We start from the raw sequence: 7593 nt of genomic DNA, 5'->3' as shown, positions 1-7593 counted from the left end.
CTTCATAGGTACATTCAAATTCACCTTCTTCGGCATTAGTGGTTTGGGCAAGTTTGAATTCCTATGATACTGAATGGTTGCCTTGGAAACGAACAGAGATCTTTCTGTCATTTTTGAGATTGCACCCAAGTACTGCATTTTGGACTCTCCTGTTGACTATGAGGGCTGCTCCATTTCTTCTAAGGGATTCTTGCCCACAGTATTAGATATAATGGTCATTGGAATTAAATTACTCATTCCCGTCCATTTTTGTTCACTGATTTCTAAAATATCGATGTTCACTGTTGCCATCTCCTGTTTGAAAATTTCCAGTTTACCTTGATTCATGGACCTAACATTCCAGGTTCCTATGCAATATTGTTCTTGATAGCCTCAGACTTTACTTTCACTACCAGACACATCTACATTACTACCATGACACAAGGGTGTTATTTCTGCTTTGGCTCAGCCTCTGCATTCCTTCTGGTAAAAAAGGGTAATTTATTGCTTCACAACAGGTTTGCCACCATGACACAGGTGTGAAAACCACCGTTAAACCTAAGCAAAAATGGGAAAGGAAAAGACCCACATCCGCATCGCTGCCACTGGGTACGTAGATTCAGGGACGTCTACCACGACTGGCCATCTGATCTACAAATGTGGTGGGATCGCCAAGAGAACAATCGAAAAGTTCAAAAAGGAGGCTGCTGAGATTGGAAAGGGCTCTTCAAATATGCCTGGGTCTTGGACAGACTGAAAGCTGAACGTGAGCATGGTATCACCACTGATATCTCCTTGTGCAAATCTGAGACCAGCACGTACTACGTTACCATCACTGATGCCCCAGGACACAGAGACTTCATAAAAAACATGATTACAGGCACAGCCCAGGCTGACTGTGCTGTCCTGACTGTTGCTGCTGGTGTTGGTGAGCTTGAAGCCAGTGTCTCCAAGAATGGGCAGACCTGTGAGCATGCCCTTCTGGCTTACACTCTGCGTGTGAAACAACTAATTGTTGGAGTTAACAAAGTGGATTCCACTGAGCCACCCTACAGCCAGAAGAGATATGAGGAAATTATTAAGGAAGTCAGTCCCTACATTAAGAAAATTGGCTACAACCCTGACATAGTAGCATGTGTGCCAAGTCTGGCTGGAATGGTGACAACGTGCTGGAGCCAAGTGCTAACATGCCATGGTTCAAGGGATGGAAAGTCACCCGTAAGGACGGCAACGCCAGTGGAACCACCCTGCTTGAAGCTCTGGATTGCATCCTGCCACCAGCTCGTCCAACTGGCAAACCTTGTGTTTGACCCTCTAGGATGTCTATAAAATTGGTGGTATTGATATGGCCCCTGTGGGTTGTGGACAGACTGGTGTTCTTAAACCTGGCATGATAGTCACCTTTGCTCCAGTCAATGTAACAATTGAAGTGAAGTCTGTAGAAATGCACCATGAAGCATTAAGTGAAGCCATTCCTGGGGAAAATGTGGGCTTCAATGTCAAGAATGTGTCTGTCAAAGATGTTCATCATGGCAATGTGGCTGGTGACAGCAAAAATGACCCACCAATGGAAGCAGCTGGCTTCACAGCTCAGGTGACAATTTTGAACCATCCAGGCCAGATCAGGGCTGGATATGCACCTGTGCTGGATTGTCACACAGCTCACATTGCTTCCAAGTTTGCTGAGCTGAAAGAGAAGATTGTCGTTATGGCAAAAAACTGGAAGATGGCCCTAAATTCTTGAAACCCAGTGATGCTGCCATCATTGATATGGTTTCTGGCAACCCCAGGTGTGTCGAGACCTTCTCTGACTTTCCTCCTCTGGGCCGTTTTGCTGTGTGTGACATGAGACAGACAGTTGCTGTGGGTGTCATCAAAGCAGCTGGAGATGGCAAGGTCACCAAGTCTGCCAAGGAAGCTCAGAAGGCTGAGTGAATATTATCCCCAATACCTGCCACCCCAGTCTTAATCAGTGGTGGAAGAATGGTCTCAGAACGGTTTGTCTCAATTGGCCATTTAAGTTTAATAGTAAAAGAATGGCTAATGATAACAATGCATCATAAAACCTTCAGAAGGAAAGGAGAATGTTTTTGTGGACCATATGTTTTGTGTATGGCAGTTTAAGTTATTAGTTTTTAAAATCAGTACTTTTTAATGAAAACAACTGGAACAAAAAATCTGTCACAGAATTTGAGACCTGTTAAAAAAAGTTTAATGAGAAAGCTGTGTCTTCTTTGGGTCAACACTGTAACTCCCTATGGTACTAGTTTGCTAAGAGTTGTTCATAACCTATTTCTGGTAAAAACAATTTTCAATTTATGGGTTTGTATTTCTAGGGTGGAGCTTCAGGTTTGTTAACCTTGTGTTGAGAACTCCTCTGTTTTAATAACATCTTAAGCATTGGTACAACACTTTCTAGGTTAGGACAGATGAGCAAAGAGTAAGTATGTTTTATATGTAAGCTAGTTCGTAAGGTCAGATTCTATAGTATAAAAGCTCCTGTTGCATATAAAATTTTGTATGGTTACATAAATAATGAGCAAATCTATGTCATTTAGTTTCCCAGTTATGAGGATGTGCATTCACATTTATAATATTAAGTAGTTAATCTAAAATAATAGGCTTGAACAGTATTGAGTACTGCCCTGCTAGAGTTAATTGCACACAGGTTCTAGGAAAAATAAAACATGCTGAAGGCTAAAAAAAAAAAAAGGAGGGGGGGTAATTTATTAATTAACTCTGCTTCAAGCACTTAGAAACAAATGAAAGTTTTAAACCATGTTTTAGGAAGATGAAATTCTGTAACCTATAGGCTTAATACAATGCTGCATGGCAAACTTTCATTACAATGCAATGTAATGTAATGTTTCCTCAGTTGAGGAAACAATTCCATGTTTCCAATGTTAGAATATATTTTTCAGTGTGTTTTGAAAAGACTGGAACTTTACTCATGTTTGTGCAGTCTGGTCTCAGAAGTTAGGCTCCTCTTAATATGAGTCTTACTGTGAATTAAGAGGGAGTCTGTCAGGGCCATGTGAGGCAACAGGTCCTGCCTTGGTCTGTGCTGACGACTTCAGTTCAGTTCAGTTCAGTCGCTCAGTCGTGTTCGACTCTGCGACCCCATGAATCGCAGCACGCCAGGCCTCCCTGTCCATCACCAACTCCTGGAGTTTACTCAAACTCATGTCCATTGAGTCAGTGATGCCATCCAGCCATCTCATCTTCCGTCGTCCCCTTCTCCTCCTGCCCCCAATCCCTCCCAGCATCAGGGTCTTTTCCAACGAGTCAACTCTTCGCATCAGGTGGCCAAAGTATTGGAGTTTCAGCTTCAGCATCAGTCCTTCCAATGAACACCCAGGACTGATCTCCTTTAGGATGGACTGGTTGGATCTCCTTGCAGTCCAAGGGACTCTCAAGAGTCTTCTCCAACGCCATAGTTCAAAAGCATTAATTTTTCAGCGCTCAGCTTTCTTCACAGTCCAACTCTCACATCCATACATGACCACTGGAAAAACCATAGCCTTGTCTAGACGGACCTTTGTTGGCAAAGTAATGTCTCTGCTTTTTAATATGCTGTCTAGGTTGGTCATAACTTTCCTTCCAAGGAGTAAGTGTCTTTTAATTTCATGGCTGCAATCACCTTCTGCAGTGATTTTGGAGTCCAAAAAGTAAAGTCTGACACTGTCTTAGCAGCTTTCAAATATGCAGTCTAGTATTATTAAAAAGAGTCACCATGTTGCACATTGCATCCACATAATTATTTATAACTGGAAATTTGTACCTTTTCAAAGGTACAAATTTGTACTCCCTTCCTCCATTCCACCTCCCTCATTCTACCCCCACTTGTGGCAATTACTATGCTTTTTTAATCCCTTTCTACATGCTCAGAATATTTTCCTGGATTGCTATAAACACTTCCAGGACCATGGAGGTCCATAATTGTCTCTCTTTTTCTGAAACTCTATAGAATTTGTATTCAAACTCACACCCTTTTGGCACTGATTTGCTTTCCTAATGAAATTATAAAATTCTCCATAGTTTTTCTCCCTCTTTATTCCCACCAGTGGCTAGCATGTTATAAACATGGAATGCAGTCAATATTTGTATATTGAATGGATAGACAGAAATTTTCTGTAAGCTAAGAAAAACAGATACCATTAGGGAAAATTCTCTTAGAAGTTTGAGTTGAGCAATTTTAGTAAAAATTATTTTTAAAAAGGACTTAACTTTAAACCCAGAGACAGAAAATACCTGAAAGAACAATGGAATAGTTTATCAGTTAATTGAATTTAGAAATTAGTCATTTTTATATGCATGCAGTGTGCTGGTTCCTACTCTAAGTTCAGATATGAATGCCAACACTGAATTCAAATAGAGCTTTGGTGAAATGAGCAACTAGCTCAAGGTCAGCAAGAGACTAAACATGCCTTTTGTCTGTTTTTTAGTCAGTATTATGGAAGTTACAGGTGTAGCTAAAAGGTCATTGTAGCGCCCCCACAATTTGCATTTTCAAGGCTTCTGGGAATATCATTCTACATCGTGATGTCATCTCCTAGGCTGCTTAAGTTTTTAAAGCAGTGAGATTTTATGATCTTGGGAAATGATAGCTCCACTGCAACCAACTCCTGAAACTTGGAGGAATGACGTAATAATGCCAATGACATTGTGCATCATTATGTAATACTGATCGTTTGAAAACTCTATCCAGGTGAGAGAAACCTATGGATAGATAAGCCTTTCATTAACTGGGCACTCTAAGTCATTCAATTAATATTTATTAATTGATCTTACATTTAATTAAGTGGTTTTGTCTCCACCAAGGTAAAACATTGAACTATTGCATCTCTGTGTATATGTGTAATGGTGGTAATGATGTTGAAACCTGTGTTTTCTGCTCAGCACCTGCTCAAAGTTGTAGATATTTCAGAAACAGAAATACGGTTCATCCCCTCTAGGGACACACAGCTGTAAACCTCGCTTGAGACCTTCTCCAAACCTGGTGATTGAATCCAGTCATTTTAAGTAGAATGTTTTGAAATCCTGATATAAACACTATAGAATTTTTAAACTCATTTTTATTAATTTTATATTGAATGCACACAAGGCATTCAGAACCAGTCACATGATTGTGTAATTAAAACGCAAATAATGATGATGTTGTTTTTTATAGTCTCATACTTATGCCAGGGGCAACTCTGTGTAGACAGGTCTAATGTCTATGCATACAAACTTCAAAATCTATCACAGAGATGAGGTGAACAGAGAACATTGGGTTTTCTCCATTTATGTATGGGAAAGAAACACTGGTCCTTTATCTTGCGATGGAATGGAAAGAATCTTGTTTCCATTCTAACCTTTGAAGGGTAAATGAATCTTTCCAAGAGTCATGTAAACCATGGGTCTCCTCCTTTTAAAACCTAAAGATATTACCAAGTTGTAGCTTTCATACCTCTTGAAATGTAAATACCTAGAGAGATAAGGCTCCTGTCTCTCTGGTACCTTGGGGCTTAACCTAAGGACCTCATCTAGAGCATTTGGCACTTTTGGATCAGAGCAGTTAACTAGACTCATGGCTGCAGAACTAACTCTCATGATGTGTGAAGAATAAAATGCTTCTACGGAACCTGAAAACACACATTCCCAATCTTATGTACACTTCCATGTCTTAGAAGGTCAAGGCTTGTCACAAGAGCACTGAGAAATCTAAGGGCATTTTATCTCCCCAGACTAGATTCAGAGACAGGTGCTTTCAAATATATTACTTGATTGTCATAAGAAGTCTGCACAATAGCTATCATGATGGTAGTTTTTAAAGTTCAGAAGAATGAGATTCAGCAAACAAAAGTGTATTGCAATAAGCCAGGTGAAAAATGATGGTGACTATGATCAGGATTGAAACAGTGGAGATAGTAAAAAGGAGCTGGATTCTAGATGTATCATTTTTTCCTTAACTTTATTGAAATGTAATCTACATATGATAAAGCATGCTCATTAAAAAAAAAGAATGATCTCAACAAATTTAAACAACTGGCCTAAGATTATGTAGCTAGATTATTTATTTGTTTAGTAAAAATAAAATTCTGCCTGGTTCCAAGCCTATACTCTTTCTACTATGGCAAGCTAAAGTGAATAAGAGCAATTTTAAGGTGTCTCTTGTCACAAGATTTCTTTGACAAATCAAACAGATTTCAATTTATTTACCATGGCCATATCATAGAAAGTTAAAAACTAAAGAAATATGAATCTGCACTGGCGGCTGGTGTCTGGGTCAACCCTAGGAGGAAAAAAAAAAAAAAACCCCACAAAACTTTAATTGTCATTTTCAAAGGAAAATTTTGTAAGTGTATGATAGACAGGGGACCTTTCTAAAAAGGAAAGTGACTTCAAAATGTGTTATCTGCTGGCTCTAGTTACTTCCTCAGATAGACACATCTTCTCTATCTTTTCAATGACTTCCTATTCTTCCAAGTTAACATGAAGAGACCCATTCTGAAAGCCAAGATAAGTACTGCTAAGAAATCGTACAATAGCACATCATAGCTCTAAGAAAAGTTTCTCACATATCTGAAGCCTAAAGATAGAATTTAAATAAAGGAAACATGCTAACACAGGAAAGCTGGGTATTATTACTATGTGAAGGGCATTTTTCATCCTGAAGTTGAATGCAAGGCAAGAAAAAATTCTTTCTTTTCTTGAAATAATTCCTATAACCTAAGCAGAGCAGATCAAGCAGCAAACTCTTAAATTCCTTAGTTAGTACACACCCCTCATTCCACAGCAAAACAAGTCAATCAAATCAAAACAAAACAAAAATTGTGCCTTTATAAGATATTAAGATTTCCTTTGCCTTTTTGAAAAGTGAAAGGAGAAATCAAATTCATAAACTAAAAACTCTTCCAAACTAATTTAGAAAGTTCCAGGAATATTTTAAAACAAATAATACATAATATTTTATAATCTGTCCTCAAAATATACAGTTTTAAATTTTGGTAATTGAGAATGATAGGCAAACATTATCTTTTGTGGAAAGTCAAATGACTGACAGTTGATTCAAGGATTCATTTGAAGAGGAAACAATAATATGAATGATCATTCAAATTGGAATTGAGATCTTGTCCTTTTTTTAACACTGACATGATTTTTTTAAGGAAGGAGAAGTGATAATATAGAGATCTGTGTATAATTGATATCCTCCTAATAAATTACCTATGGTAAAAAATTAAAAACATTTGAAGTTCTAAAATATTTGTAAAGCACTTGCTAAGATTATTTCATTTTTAGGAAAGGCTATAAATTATAAGCTGGGACTGAGATAGTTTTGTCAACTGGGACATGGGGAATATACATATTTATTCTCAAAATATACCAATATTGAACCTAGACACTTTCCAGATCCACTTTACTATGAAGCTTTCTACCACACAAAGCTTTTTCAGCCTAACCTTCTATGCCTCCGAACCTTTCAGTGCCTCAAGAATCTGCCTGATTTTTATTCCCTAGGCTCAGATTCTTAGTTAAATATACACCTGACTTTATCAAAGAGTGTATTTCATTCACTCATAATTTTCTAGTTTGGTCTTTTCTTTTAGGTTGACAGTTCCTTGACATCATGTG

At 38.3% G+C, this 7593-nt stretch overlaps 1 pseudogene; it reads left to right on the top strand.

Annotated features, from left to right (window-relative positions):
• The first annotated feature begins 547 nt into the window (after window positions 1-547).
• LOC122455270 lies at window positions 548-1914 on the top strand (annotated as a pseudogene).
• Window positions 1915-7593: the final 5679 nt, after the last annotated feature.

This window comes from Cervus canadensis, chromosome 17, assembly GCF_019320065.1.
Source record: "Cervus canadensis isolate Bull #8, Minnesota chromosome 17, ASM1932006v1, whole genome shotgun sequence".
Lineage (NCBI taxonomy): Eukaryota > Metazoa > Chordata > Mammalia > Artiodactyla > Cervidae > Cervus > Cervus canadensis.
The sequence above is the reverse complement of the archived record's forward strand: the minus strand, read 5'-3'. Positions and strand labels throughout refer to the sequence as shown.